The 15,225-nt window shown below is 43.3% G+C and overlaps 1 protein-coding gene across 1 annotated transcript in view; it reads right to left on the bottom strand.

Moving 5' to 3' along the window:
• ALK (anaplastic lymphoma receptor tyrosine kinase) overlaps nt 1-15,225 on the bottom strand; it is a 793,694-nt gene that overhangs the window by 198,545 nt on the left and 579,924 nt on the right. The window lies entirely within an intron of this gene.

The following is a 15,225-nucleotide window of genomic DNA, read 5'->3' as shown; positions in this document are numbered from 1 at the left end:
CTCCCAGGACTTCTGCTTTGGGCTGGAAACTCTCAAAACTGGCTGGTCACATGATCCTTGTATATTGTGGCCTATATCTACAACCACTGTCTGGTTGGAGGTCCTGGTTCTTTGTTTATTGACTGAAGGCCTAACTTGGTTTATGCCCCGTCTGAAAGCTGTCGCCATTCCTTCAATTGATTGTCTTTGAAAACAAATAATCTTTAGCCCATCCTTTTCTTCACTTCATTGTTCCTCATGAGCCATATCAGACCTCTGACCCTGCCCCAAGTAATGGGAAATTAGGGAGAAAAGGATAAAGAAAGGACACAAAGGCTTAGGGGGTCAGACAGGAAGTGGAAAAAGGGAAGCACCTGGAGGAGAAACAGAGAAAGGAAGACAAAGGATGGAAGGGGAAAGGGAAGGTTCAGGAATGGATTGGTGGCTGGTGGGGAGGAAGAATTGAAGAGAACAGGGGGAAAGAAGGAGTTACTGGAGGGAATAAAAAAGGAACCAAATACAGGAGAAGGATGGGAGGCAATGGAAAGAAGTGCTGGAAGTTGGAGAAATTCATTTCCTTCCTTCTCTTTTTCCTTCCTTCCTTCTTTCTTTCCTGCCAACAAACACTAGCAACTCACAATCTGGCACACAGTATTCAGCATCAATATTCTGAGTGCTAAAGAGGCAAACATGAAGAAAACATGGTTCTTGCACACAAGGAGTTGACAGTATATTAGGAAGAGGCAGAGTGTTAAATGTGTGACAGGGTGTGGGATGACCCTCCTAAGAGGGGTGTGTCTACAGTTACAGGAATGGATCAGAGCTCCTGGGGAGAGGGAGGGAGGCTTGGGAGAGGCTTCATGGAGCTGGATGGATCCCAGGAAATGCGTAGAATATCTGTGCCCTTCTGTTCTGCACTCACTCTGTGGCTTTGTTCTATTATCATCCTTCACACAGTCACTGCATCCTCCCCCATTTCCACAGCACTGTGTCTCATTCACCTCACTATATTGTAGTTCCTTCTTTATCTGTCTTACCCACTGTACTGAGCTCTTTAAGGCCAGGAAACTTGATTTAATTGCCTTCATACTTACATTGCCCAGGACCTAGTTTGATGCTAGCAAATAGCAGGTACAATCCCCACCCACAAACAAACAAACAAACAAACAAACAAACAAACAAACAGAAAAAACACTGAATGAAATGCAAGGCATATATAATTTCTCTTCCATTGGTTCCCATTTACGTGGGTTACTACAACAGTAACTCCCCATCTAGTATTTCCATCACATCACCACTATTGCATGTGGAAGGAAGGGAAAGATATTTCTGGGAATGCTTTCATCAACATCCATGCCTTGCCTGGCTGCTTTTCCCTTTCCATTTTCCTTCCTTTCCCTTCCCTTTGTACTTGCTCTTTCTCTCTCCAGGGGTCCTCAGTAAAAGTGGGCAAGCCCCAGTTTCTCTCTCATAATGGCTATCTAGAACCTTTTTCTAAGAATGTGGGTCTCAGGGATCTCTTCTCTTCTCAGGCAGAGCCTGGGGTGTGCACCTACATGAATCAGTGGCTCTGGGAATGTCTCTTCTCTGGAACCACAGAATCCACTTTGGCTTCCTTCCTCCTGGGGGCCTTCACCCATGACAGCTGGGCTATTTCTTGGATAACAGCATATCTAGGGAACTGGAGACATGGCCTCCTCCATGGAGTGGTGCCTTTCTGAGCTCACATCCCTCAGCCCCAGAAAGGTCTGTCTCCTGACTTGAAAGTGTAGGTAGAAATCACCTGGCCTCATCTCTCACACCCTAATGAAAGCTTTGCTTCTACTGAGACATGTCTTCTAGCTGGGTGAGCTTGCTGGAGTACCACCACTTCTGGATCTGTAGGGCAGGACTGCATGGCTACCTCGACTGTAGTTGTCTTGGCCTGTATACAGGTTATTCAGTCTATTTTTCTGGGGGAATAGTACATTGTAATCTTTGTACACAAGCCCAGGGGCCTCAGTGATGGAAACATTTTAAAAATCCAAGTAAATAACTCTTTAATTCATCATTCTTGCCTCTGAAAGCAAGATTCTTGGAAAGCTGACACAATTTGAGTCAACAATTCAGACTCAGCCATCTCTTCAGAAAAGTTATTAAAAAATACATCGAAGAACCCAGATTTCATTCTGTTTGAGAGTATTGAGAGAATATATAATAATACTGTAGCTGCAAACTGAAATAACATAGGCATGAGGTGGCGTCCCCTTTTCTAGGAGACTTCTTTCTTCCTCCCATTTGGGAGTGAGATCACAAAACCCTTCAATGCTCTCACCAAAATAAATCTAAGTCCTTAAAATGTCACCCAACCTTACAGTTCCTTATTATTATGGGCTATAAACACATATTCAAAATGGGAAAAATCTGAATATTACTGTATTAATATTCTACATTGAATTAGAGTCCTTCATGGCTAGAGATTAATGAAAGGGAGGCTATTCAGATACATGTGTCTAAGACAGCCACCCAAGCTCTATGGCAGATAACTGGTGTTTTCAGACCCAGAAAAGAAATGCCCAGCTGGGTCATGATAACACCTGGAATGGCTGAGAGGCTTTGGTTGCCATTGTTTTCCTGTCCCCTCCTGGAAGGGGAAATGGAGCATGGTGAGTTGCTGTGGTGATTTCTCTGCAACATGGGTCAGAGGTGGAGCTGGGGAAGGACAGCTCACCATGGACTTCATGTCACTGCTTAGAAAGGCTGGAAGTCCCTGGCACATTTGCAGCAGAAGGGAATGCGGTTCCGATAGAAATCCTGCCAGTTCCTTCTGAAGCACACACCGTCCTTGAGCATGGAGCCAACTATCATTCCTTACATGCATCCTGGATTTCACTATCAAGAAAACTGAAGCCCAGTGCAGGGTCCTTGCTAAGCTCTTCTTAGCAAAATGGCCAAAGAAGAGTCAGGGCTCCAGACAGTGGTCATGAGGCTTCCCAAGGCTGGGTGAGGCCATCCTTGTAGAGACCAAATTTCATTGATTCTTATTAATTAATTCATCCATTCATCATCCAACATCGAGCCCATCTTTAGGAAGCACATATTATTTTGAGGATTGTACCATCATGTGAGTTAGCAGGACCCTTTTGGTGAATGAAGGCTGAGAAAAGGAAGAGGAGGAAATAGAGAACTCGATGGGAAAGAAGAAAGAGAATTAGCTTGTTTTGAACATTTCTTGTGCCAATGTGTTAACATAGGTAGTCTCACTGAGTCTAAACCCATCCCTGTAAGGTTGGCATTATAATGATTCCTATTTTACGTGAGAAAAACCAATGCTCAGACAGGTTGAGTTCAGTGGATGCTGTTTGTGGCTCCAAAATTTTTTTTCACAGAGGTGTGCTGTCCTCAGGAAATTTACCATCTAGATTAGCAGGGACACATTCTCATGTGTGTTGGCTGAAGCAAGAGTTGCTAGACTCTGCCCAAAACATAGACTTTTACTTAAAATAAAATTGTTTTACATGAGAAGTCACAAGCAGCAGGTAACTGAGGGCCAGTTAGTGCCAAATGTGCAGTTTAAACATAGGAAGCACTCACAGATGCCTCTAGGAGATGAACTGAGATTTGTGATGGTCCTTGATGAACAGATGGGATTAGGGCAGGGTAATGGTCATCTCTGGCCCATTCAGAGGACAGGTTGTGGATCTGGTTGAGCCCAATTGTTGGACTTAGAGGGTGGGCAGGCAGGTTGGGGCTGGAGAAAGAGGGTCCAGCTCCAAGGTCTCCAAATTTTATTTAATAGATGATGAGGACCTTGTGCAAGAAAAAGACGCAAGTGGTGCTTTCCAAAAATGAATCAGAACACACTCTGCATCCTGTCTTCAGTCATCATCTTTTGCCAGGAGATAATCTGGTGTACACTAAAGGATTTACATAGAGTTTTACAAGCTCTGAACGTGATTCAGGACTACAATCGATACCAAAAAGGGCCGGGTATTTAATGGAACATCTTAGAATTTTAAAATATTTTGAGTTCTTTATCTCGCATCATAACTGTCATGGAAACTCTTTCCATAAAGGCCTTTATAAAAGGGCACTGATATCTCTTCTGGTGATTGTTTTAGCTAGAGACAGCTGGACAACTAGAGTCTGGGGATGTGACACTACAATGAGATCATGATTATGACAATTATGATTCAAAATATGGTGATACTTTGAAACATTGCCTGAGGTTTCTTTTTCCTGAGCTTTGCAGACCCAATCCTTCATTTCCCTCCATTTAGAGAGCTGCTGTTGCTTTCTCTGCACACTACTTTGGGTTGGGGAGGGCAGACACACTTGAAAATACAGACTTTTAGCAGTAAGATATGGACTATTTGAGAGTGAAATTACATCCTTGAGTCTGAAAAGCTAAACCTTGAATATCTGGAACCAAGAATTGATAGGCCCCAAAACATAGATTTGTAGTCAAAAGTCACAGAGTGAGGCAGAATGTGCAGTGATGTAGAATAGACCCTGTGGGCTGGGAGAGAGAGAACTAGATAAAGAGAGCATGAGAGGGGCCCTGAAGGAGCAACAAGGTGGGTGCATTCCCTACCTGAGATTTTACCAGAAAAGTTGAGGGGGCTTGGGAACCAGATGACCTATGTGCCCCAAGTTAGCACTGGACTGCTTTGGTAGTCAGAGGAGTTGAGGAGGGCAGCGGGAAGCCCTTGGCAGATAGGGCCTGGGAACCCAGAGCAGCATAGGAGAGCTTTGAGGGCCTCAGTGTTTCCCTGAGAGGGGCCCAGAGGTGGTCGAGAGGGTGTGGGCAGACCTGGAGGTCCTGTGGATGGAGCCAGAGTGATCTCCGTGGACCTAATGACCTGCTAGCAAGGACTCCTTCAGTCACACTCAGACTAGACCCATGACCAAAGACCAACATGGAGTGAGTCTCTCAGTGGAGAAGGGAGTAGATGGTTCTTCCAATACTAGGATGATACAGAAGCCTTCCTATGTTTACTTACACCTCAGAGGAATGATATGGAGAATGAAAAAAAGAAAACTTCTGAATTACCTGATTATCTATCCAAAAGGGAGGAAAAAATTGCCAAATATCAGAGTTTACTCTAAATTAGTTAGATTAAGCTGTTTGCCATTGATGGAAATGGGTTTTCCTAAGAGCTAAGTTTAATTTTTAAATTTTGCATACAGAATGTAAGATTTATATTCTCTATATGCTCCTGAAGGTCCTTTCCAATTGGTCAGTTCCTTCATATTTCAGCTGGTCTGGCTTTTCTTCCTCCCGTCATTACTCTCTTTTCAAACACACCCCTTACCTGGGCTGAGCTTGGGCTGTCCACTTTTTGATAATACAAGCTGAGATATAAGGTTCTAGTATGCTTATTATCCATTTAATAATTTATCTGGATGCCATGTATTTCATTTATTTCAGTTAAGGACCATTGACTGAGCATGCAGTGTGTGCCAGGCTCTGTGCTGGAGGGTAAGGATTCGGGACGAAGGTTCCAGTCTATTGAGGAACATAAACACAGAGACTTTAAAGTCATTTTCTAATATTTTCAAAATTAAGAAGGGGCAGGGAGCAGTTGAAGAAATGACAGAATAGGAGGTTAAAAACTTATGACTTGGCCACTTGGTAGCTACAGAACCGTAATGTCTTTGGGATTCAATCTGCCAATCTGTAAAATGAGGGAGGAAGGAAGACAAAGAAATCCTTTAGATCCTTTCCAGATGTTAAATTATATGACTCTTGCGAGTTTCAACGTAAAAAATTGTATAGTCAACTGAAATCCCAGGGGGCAAAAGAGGTGACAGGATACAGCAAATTCTTCTGTTCCATTGTAAGATCCTCAGAGCAGTGGCAAAGTCACACCTCAAGCAAATCATGCTGGGGTGTGAACATAATTGATCACCTCCCTGAGTGGTGCTGGCAGTGCTCAGGACCTAGGGAAGGAGTTTCTAGATGGTGTGTATTGAAGGGTCCATTCTTGCAATTTATTATTATTATTGTCGTTGTTATTATATTGGCAGGGGAGAATCTAGAATCTAAGCTTATGCTACTAGGCTTGTTTGTCTTTGCCTGTAATTACAAAGTTGAATGCCCATGTAAAGTGATTAAATGAATCTCTGAAATCATTTGAAATATTAATATATTTGCCTTATTTACATTTTCTAGCTACTGATCTCAATTTCCTACTCTGCTTTGCGTTTATAGTTTCTCATGCCATACCATTTTGACTCATTTTTTCATTCACTCTTTCAACATTTTACAAAAATTCATGGAGCCTCCATTTTGTCCCAGGCTTTGAGCCAAACACCAGGGATGTGGAGATAAAGGGGTTGGCTTACTGTTCAGCAGGAGGGGAAAATAACAGACGCTAAAGTCAAATAGGCTGTAGCACTTGGATGACCCACCTGGGTAATAGGAAGCCTTGCTTGAGCTTGTCAGAGCTTTGCAGACAGAACACTGGGCTACTCCTCATATCGTATGGAATGAGATCGTCTGTGTGCTGGAACCTGTGTGGGAGGAATTCTATACCCCACAAAGAACTTGTCAAATGGTGGCTGCGTGACTTCCTTTCTAATCTTTTTCATCTCTGAAAAGCAACACCCAGTAATGAGAGACAGTGGCCCTTCATATGTCAGTAGAATTTCTGGTGAAGTTGCACCAGGTAATATAATAACATGAGTATGCAAATACAATTTTCAAAAATCCAAAGAATTTGAGTTCTCTAGTAAAGTCTCCTGCCTTGGTTCTCGAAGTAGGGCTTCTTGTTATAAAATCCAGTTACCAGGTGGTAGGGAAATGGACAGACCAGTTTATGTGTCTGGTAGAGAATATGCCAGGTAGGGAAATTTCACTTTCCTTAATGCAAGCTCAGAACTTCCAGGTTGGGCACAAAAGGAGAACTTCATAGAGTGGAAAGTGGTAAGATGTCATAGCCTTTTTCTCCCTGTCTCCCTCTTTTCTTCCCTCTCTTCCTCCTCCTTTTTCTGAGGCTTGGCATTTGTTTGGAGTATCCCATAGATCACTACTGCCATCATCCATCTGTTCTCAGGGGTGATATTTAAACCCTTTAAAGCCCTGGCAAAAGCCTAGTCAAAACTCTGGGAGTCCAACCAAGGTAAGCTGGAATGTTCAATATGATTTTACTAAAGACTGGCCAAAGACAAAGGGGAAAAAATCTCCAGTATTCACCATGAGTTTAAGACTCTGTGCTTTGCTGACCCCAGAAGAGAAAAGACTCTTCTCAAGACCCTGCTTTCCAGTGTCTTCCCATGGAGAGACTGCAATCTTAGCTCCAATTTAATTTCTTGACACTCACAGGAAAATGCTGGACCTTCTTATGTACCTAGAGCCTTGCTTTTGCCATATGACTGGCACTAGGGAAGACCTCAGCCTTGGATAAGACCTCAATCTCTAATTAAAGACCTCAGCCTTGCCCTTGAGGTCCTCTTTAGGATCACCACATTCAAATGCCTCCTCGCTGCTTGTGTGTGTGTGCAAACGTGCATATTTGTGTGTGTGTGTGTGTGTGTGTGTGTTGGTCTCCTAATGAGAAAATGACAGGCACTTGAAGGAAAAGGAGGAGAAATAGCAGAAGGGGAAAGGGAGGAGAGGAGATCATCAGAGGATCTTTGCTTAGAGTAAGGATGAAAAGAGAAGATTCCATCTGTGTATGCCCCGGAGCTGGGCCCCAGCAAAGCCAATTCAACCATTTCAGCCACCCTGTCTGTGGATATACAGCCTCAGGCTTGTGTCTGGAGCAAGAGCACAGCAGGCTTCACTGACAATGGAGTTGGGCACAGGGATCAGATGGACAATTCCATGGCCCAGGTTTCTTCCCTTCACAAGAGGAAAGGAAAAAAGTTGAGAAGTGAGAATAAATTAATAGACAAGCAAAAAGACAAAGATATCCGGAGTGTGGAGAGGCACACAGAAGAGAGGCTGAGACTGGGGAGATGCAGAGAAAGGCTGTCCACAAGCTGCCAAACAGTTGAGATGGAAAATGATCTGCCTGCATTTATTTATTTATGATCACACAGAGTAAATAAACGATACGATTCTGAATCGAGCACCTGCTTTTGCATTACATACAGCCACAGATAAGTAACAGGAAGAAAGGAACGGAGAAAAAGGCCACGTCAGTGGAAGAATGGCAGGGGGTGGACAAGAGGACAGCCCTTGTGCATTAGTTGACACACATGCATGGTGGATCTCTTGGGGAGAGCGTGCAGGAAGCAAGCATGAGTTTGTGTCCGGGCACTAACAAGAAAGAAAGACATCGATCCTGTGATGGTAAGACAAGGAGGAAAACAGAGACCACCTCTTCCTGTCACTTTCTGCTTTCTCTTCTAATTCGAATCACGTAGTTCAAGAAATTTTGCACCCCACCTTCATATACTCATGAGCCCAAGTCCTCAGGACAGAGGCTTTGAGCCATTCACTTGTTCTCCTGGATCTCTGGGGGAGTGGTGTGAACAGGGCTTTTTCCCTCTCTAGTCCTCCCCGAAACAAACTGGCCCCCTCCAAGGGAGACTTCTGTGGTTGGTCCTGGCCATGGCAGCTTATTCACATGCCTGCTGTGTGTTTCTGAATCATAAACCTACAGACAGACTAGGATGGGAAGAAGACAGGCTGCCTTCCTCACCTTACACTTGGGCTGCCCGTCCCTGTAGCAAGGGGGCGATAATCAGGGCCCTTGCCTGGAGCCAATGTTTTCATTATATTTAAATTTCACAAATGATTGAAAGGATCAGCTCATAAAAGCAAAAAAGAGTTGATGCATTCAACCTCTCTGGGCCTTTTAAGACAACAGACTTATTATGACCATGTGAGTTGGCAGGAAGAAGCTTCTAATTAAAGCTTATTGCCTCTTAGCTACCATTGGGTGGCCATGTGGCTCGCCCTTCCTGTTAATTAGAGCAGAAAGGCATCCTAGTGGGGTTGTAGCCTCACAGAGCCCGTGCCCACCTTCCGGCCCACTTCCCCTGTGAGCTCAGGAGGATCCAGGGCTGCCACGTTGGTCCATCATCCCCTAGACATGAGATTTGGGATCCAGACAGGATATTGCACCCGTGTTCTTGAAGGAAATGATAAGACCCTGGGCTACCAGTGGTATAAATGATTAATGAGAGGTAATTAGTCAATGTTTGTTAGTCATTTTGTAGATACAAAATGCTGGCTAAGAGCTAAAGGAAGAAGCAGAAGCAGCAAAAGCTGAAAGACTTTATATCCACCCAAATGCTGATCATAGAACTCCATAATGTTGGAGCTGAGGGCAGGAGGGATCTCCGAAACCATTTGCCCTACGGTTTGAAAATTCTGCATTGAGGGGCCTTCTGGGCCGCTGCCCAGCAACTGTCTGCCAATGTTTTCTCCCCAAACAGATCTCAACCAGAAGGGCAAAATAAAGTTCCACAAAAACCATGCTCTCAGCATAACTTGAAGACAGAAAATGCCAGAACTTTAAAATAATCTGAGTAAAAAGAGAACCATCATCAAATCCCAGCAGTGCACTTTCTGGTACTCCTAGGCTATGCCCTTCGGTTAGCAAAAGGCTCCCTCATTTCCTGCACAAAGCCCTTCACTCTGGAAAACTTCAGCATGAGGTTCCCACCGATCCTGGTGTGAGGAGCTCTGTCCAGGGGTCTGGGTAGGAAGGAAGTAAAATGTCTTCAGGATCTTCAGCTAAAGGTTCAGTCCTTGTTTACCTCTCCCCACCCCACTCCACCCACCAAACGAACAAAACAAATCAGCAAGATCAATCCTGTCCTTGGGGACATTTACGAAACTTTAGGCCAACGCACAAGAGACTTTTACATCCAATGTTTGGTGGGTCTGGTTCTGACTTCATATGTCAGATTAGAAACTGAGCCCTTCTCTGCCTGATTTGGGAGGTTGGAGCCCACTGCTAGTCTCTGGTGTCACCTCGGGATCCTGCCCATCATTGCACCTGTCAATGGCTTGCACTGAGAAGACACACTCCCCTCTGGCTCTCCTCTCCAGCTGGTAATCCCAGGCCTGGCTGCACCTCCTCCTCATGTTCCTCTGTCCCCTCTGGAGTGGTGCCTTACCATTGTCCCCTCTGATGTGTCCCAAATGGCAGAGAAGAATAAAGCCACCACTCAAAGTATAGGGAATCACCCTGAGCAGGGAAGATCTTTGATGCTTTACCTTAACATTTGCGTGCAGATCGCATTGGAACTCAATACATTGCCATGTTAGTTTAAATTAAAAAATATTCCTCCCGTCCAATCTTTTGGTAAAACTGAAGCTCTGGAAATATGAGCCATGCTGATTCTTTGGGTTTGCACGCTTTCGGATCATGGTTACACATCCTGCAGGTGCAAACATCTAAGTGTGAGTGCTGGCCCCAGTTTACCCCAATCCACCTGTTGGTCCCTCTCAACCTGCCCACAGCCAAATGCCTTTAGCCTCCTGTAAGGAGAGGCTCTGGAGGTACTACAGTGAGCTGAATCTCAGACCTACAGAGTAAGGTGCTGAGAGTTGAGTCATCTAGTCCCTCTTCCAGGGGATACCATTTCACTTCACAGATCCTAAGTTGTACTAATTCACTGTTGGTCCAGTTTTTCTTCATGACTCATACCAATTGTTTGTATCAATTGTTAGTTAACGAAGAGCTGCCAAGGTCATTGGGCCAATAATACCATGACCTACAATTTGGACACAGGGAATGGTAGAGCTAACCCAGTTCGATTTTCCACAAGGTTCCAGGCACTGTATCAGGTGAGGCACACAGTATCCTATTTAATCCTCACATGGACCCAGGGATAGGTGTCACTGTCTTCATTTCACACATGAATTATCTGGTACTACAGGATGTAATGGACACACAGCACCCAAATGACTCAGAATTCAAATCCATGTTTTTCTTCTCCAAGTCCTATATCTTCTATCCACTGTCCATGCTGCTATGTCCCTTGCTTTTCTTTCTGTTGCATCTTTTTGGCCATTTTACCCCTTATGACCTGTAATGTTGGAGAATAAAATGGATAGAGGAGGCGAGGTTGGAAAGTTTGAATCCTGCAGTCAGTTGTTTCAGGAAGACAGAGAGAGTGTGGGAGAGGTGGTGGATCGGAACCAATGTCTAAAGTGACATTTCTCTGATCACATCTGGAATTAATTTATCTGGCTCCACCCTGTTTGCTTCACAGCCACATTTTTTTAAAGGAATGATTCCAGAGAGGTCTTAGCGACCTAAAGAGAAAACATCTTCCCAAGCCCCTTCCCAATCACCAGCTGGAGCATCCGTCTCATTAATAACTGGAGCCTAATCCTTCACATTCAAAGGGAGTCCCATTACCCAAAACAATAATATTTTTAATTACCCAGGCAGAGTGGCAATTGCACATTGAATACTAAGGATTATGTAAAACTAATAAATACTTTTGGAAATTCATTGAACATTTTAATGAATTAAAAGTTATGAAATATTTATAAGCGGTAACAACACCATTTATTACCATTAATAAAATAAATACATTAGTCAGAGAATGAAATTCATTACTATTTTACTACTAGACATTGATGTCAATGACTGAGTATTGCTCCAAATTACTTGTAAAATAGACCAATTATTTTAGTGTGATTAATCTTTTCAATTATTTCCTTTATGTAGTTGTAATTTGAAAGTAATTTTCTTCTGGGAGTACAATGACCTCGGCACACTCATTCTTTATTTATTTATATTTAAAAACCTTTTGTGTCTGCCCCCATTTCTGGGCAAGTTCCAATGATCGAATATTTAAAATAGTTGCCCAAGCAGGCATTGTTTCTAAGCACTTTGTGGGGCATTTAAAAATTGGCTTTATTAATAATTATGGATAAGCCATTCCAAAGTAAGAGTTTCTTTGCCAACAGTAGCTAGGCACTGGTGGAGAAAGGAAAGACCAGCGAATTTCCTTCCTAGTTCCACCTGCTTTCGCCTGACTGTTTTGGATTCCAGTCTTCCTCAAGGGAGGCGGTGTGACAGGCATTTGAAAAGACCTCTCTCCTGCCTCCAACCACCTCTACAGAATTAAGCAGGATTACTCTTTTGTGTGGCACAAAGGACTCTTTGCACCCAGTCACCAAGGTAAAAAAAATGACTTTATCAGGCATAAGAGCATAGGTCTTAGGAGGCAAGAGAAGCAGCTGCCTTTGCAATCAGAAAGCAAGTCTGGGCTATCAGAATCTCTGCTGGAAAAGAGGTAAATTTTCCCTTTGCATAATGGCTCAGGCAAGGCACAGATGGAAAGGCAAAAGGCGGGTGTGAATCTGTAAACATACCCCAGGATAGTTGTGCCGAATTATTCATCTCTGGTTCTAGAATTAGGAGATTCAGCTTAGTCAAGGGATGCCAGAGAGAGGATGAGAACATGTATTGTGCCAAGCATTGTGCTAGGAGCTCTGCACGCAATATCTGTTTTAATTTCCCAACAAACCTATAATTATGTATTTCCTGATGAGAAAATAAAAACTCATAGATTTAGGAAACTTTTCCAAGCTCAAAAAGGTGGTAAGTGATGGAGCTGGCATTCCAAATTCATTCAGTCTGATTCTAAAGCCTCTAATCTTTCTCCTACATTGGAATAAGCAAACCTTTATTGAGTGCTTGCCATGAAAAAAAAAAAAAAAAAGCACTTCGCTGCTAATTGGGATACAGAGATTTAAAAAAAAGACAGTCTTTGATTTTAGGAACTTAGCATCTATTGAGTGAGACACATAAATAACTGTGGAGAGAAGTAGATGGTTCTAAAATAGACATACATGGAAACAATTCTGAGTGGAGACTTAGAGAAAATACTATTTGAGCTGGGGTTTGAAAGATGTGCAGGTCTTTGAAAGATGGAGAGTGCACTGCAGGGGGGCACAGATGGAACCAAAGCTTGAGCTGGGGAGGGACGTTTGAGAAATGCAAGCAGATCTCAGTGGCTGATGAAATCATAATTTTCATGCTTATCTTTTAAATGGTTCAGTCCACAGTAAGTTAAGGGCAGGAGATTTTGGAAATAGGGAGCTAGGAAGGAGAGCGTTTTGAAAATGGAGTTGAACATCCACCTGGAGTTAGGCACAAGAACTAAGTGAAGATACTAAGGTTGTGACTGTGATTTCTCCTTGGTGTTCACTTCCAGGCAATAGAGCCCACCATTGCATGGCTGATTGAGTCCCCTAAAGTGACTGATTCAGGTGGTGGCACCTCCCCAGGTTGGCAGTGTGTGGCTCTCATCACCTTCTTGGCATTAGGTCAATAATTAACATCACAAAGCTTTGCAGGAGGCCTCAGAGGAGCCAGTTTGTTATTGTGAATGGTAATTTCTTCATGAGAAACAGCAGCATCAAAGAAGCAGGTTAGTTTTCAAAAGCTTCAGGCGAGGCGAGGCCCAGAGAGGTTAAATAGCTCATGGCATCATTTACAAGGTACCTCCACACAGCCACCTTCTCACTGACCCTCAGCATGAGGTCAATTTTGAGACAACTGTTGATACGTTGTTATCCCTATTTTAAATGAAAAAAAAAAAAAAAAAACCAACCTATGTTCCAGTTATGAGGGAAATCTTTAATGATTTGGAGTGATGGCTAGTCTATGGCAAGTAAGAGGTAGGAAGGAGACTTAAATCCGTGTTTTCTGATTCTGGTTCAGGGCTCATTCTGTGGTCTTTCTGAGAAAGGAATGTTGGAACTACCTTGGAGGAAGACATCTTCAGGAATGGAACACCTATTCAATACTGACAGAGGAGGAACACTGCCATCTTGGACAAGCACCTTATCCTAAAGTTCACCTTAATCAAAAACCACCTAAATCCAAAGGACATCAGCCTAATGGCCAAGGTCAGCATGACCATAAACCACAAATAACATCTCTGACAAGAAACATTCCAAACTCCTCCCCAGCCAGAGACATGCTAGCCCCGAGATAGTCTCTCTCCGGCTGGAAAGATGTCAGCCCCAAGATAACCTCCCCTCCATCCAGAGAAATTTCAACCCCCGCATAAAACTTCTCCCCTACACAGAAACATTCCAAGCTTCTGATAAGCCCACTCACCCTAAGACTAATATATACTCTTAGTCTGTAAGAGAAAGTGTTCCTGACCAAAATTGGCCAGAAGCCCCTCTCAGGTTTATTTATGAGTGAGACACATAATAACTCATAATAACAGATTTATTTATAAAATAAATCTGGTTTTAACTGTTGAGCTGCATTTTGTGTTTCTTTCCTCTTTCTTTAACTCTTACAAACTCTTTGTAAGATTTGCACTTACTTTGCACTAACTCTCACAACTCTTAGGTTTAGGGTGCAAATTAAATATAAGTCAAAGATGACCTTTAAGGAACAGTTCTATGCAAAGTAGAATGGAAATGTTAAAGCAACCTCACCACAATTCAGTCCTAAGACAGAAACAACTATTTTATATTAATGTCAGTATGCACCCAGTTTAGTACTTTCTCAGAAAATGTCTGTGGCATGGATGAGTGGATGCAAGGATGGATGGATAGCTGAGCCCGCTACCTACAGAGTTTTCTCCTGGCAGCCCCAAGACCGAGTGCCACTGTGATCTACATTTTACAAGCACAGACTGAGGATCCTGCTGAGGCATTGCTTGCTGTTGGAAGAGAAAATGCCCAGTTTGGGTCAGGCTGCCAGGAGCCCATGAAGTAATCCCTCATTTACCCAGCTGGATTTTGGAGCCTACTCTAGATGTTGATTGGTTCCACATGGCTGGCCAAAGATCTGAATCTATTTGTTCAGCTTCTCTCATTTCCTCTTGTCCCCTTTCAGGCTAAGATATCCTCCATTGCCCAACATTGTCTTTGGTTGAGAAGGAGGAGAGAGAGGGGGGACAAGGTTAGGGGATGCTACCCATTTTTTCCTGGAAATATTTATACTAGCTACATACCCAGCACCTCAAAGCCAGGACCTACCTGGACAAGAACTTGCCTTTTGTGAAAATGGCCCATATTCAAAGTCTAATAGCCTTGTACTAAGCCCTAGCTTTTTAAAAAAGATACAGTTGATCTACCTATTTTTGGTTTTCATATTTTAAATAGTGTAACATCCAGGACCAGATCATAAAAACGAGTTAATAGGAGAGCTGAGGCCGGGTGCGGTGGCTCATACCTGTAATCCCAGCACTTTGGGAGGCCAAGGCGGGTGGATCACAAGGTCAGGAGTTCGAGACCAGCCTGACCAAAATGGTGAAACCCTGTCTCTACTAAAAATACAAAAATTAGCTAGGCGTGGTGGCGTGCACCTGTAATCCCAG

This window comes from Mandrillus leucophaeus, unplaced genomic scaffold, assembly GCF_000951045.1.
Source record: "Mandrillus leucophaeus isolate KB7577 unplaced genomic scaffold, Mleu.le_1.0 Scaffold13, whole genome shotgun sequence".
Classification (NCBI taxonomy): Eukaryota; Metazoa; Chordata; class Mammalia; order Primates; family Cercopithecidae; genus Mandrillus; species Mandrillus leucophaeus.
The sequence above is the reverse complement of the archived record's forward strand: the minus strand, read 5'-3'. Positions and strand labels throughout refer to the sequence as shown.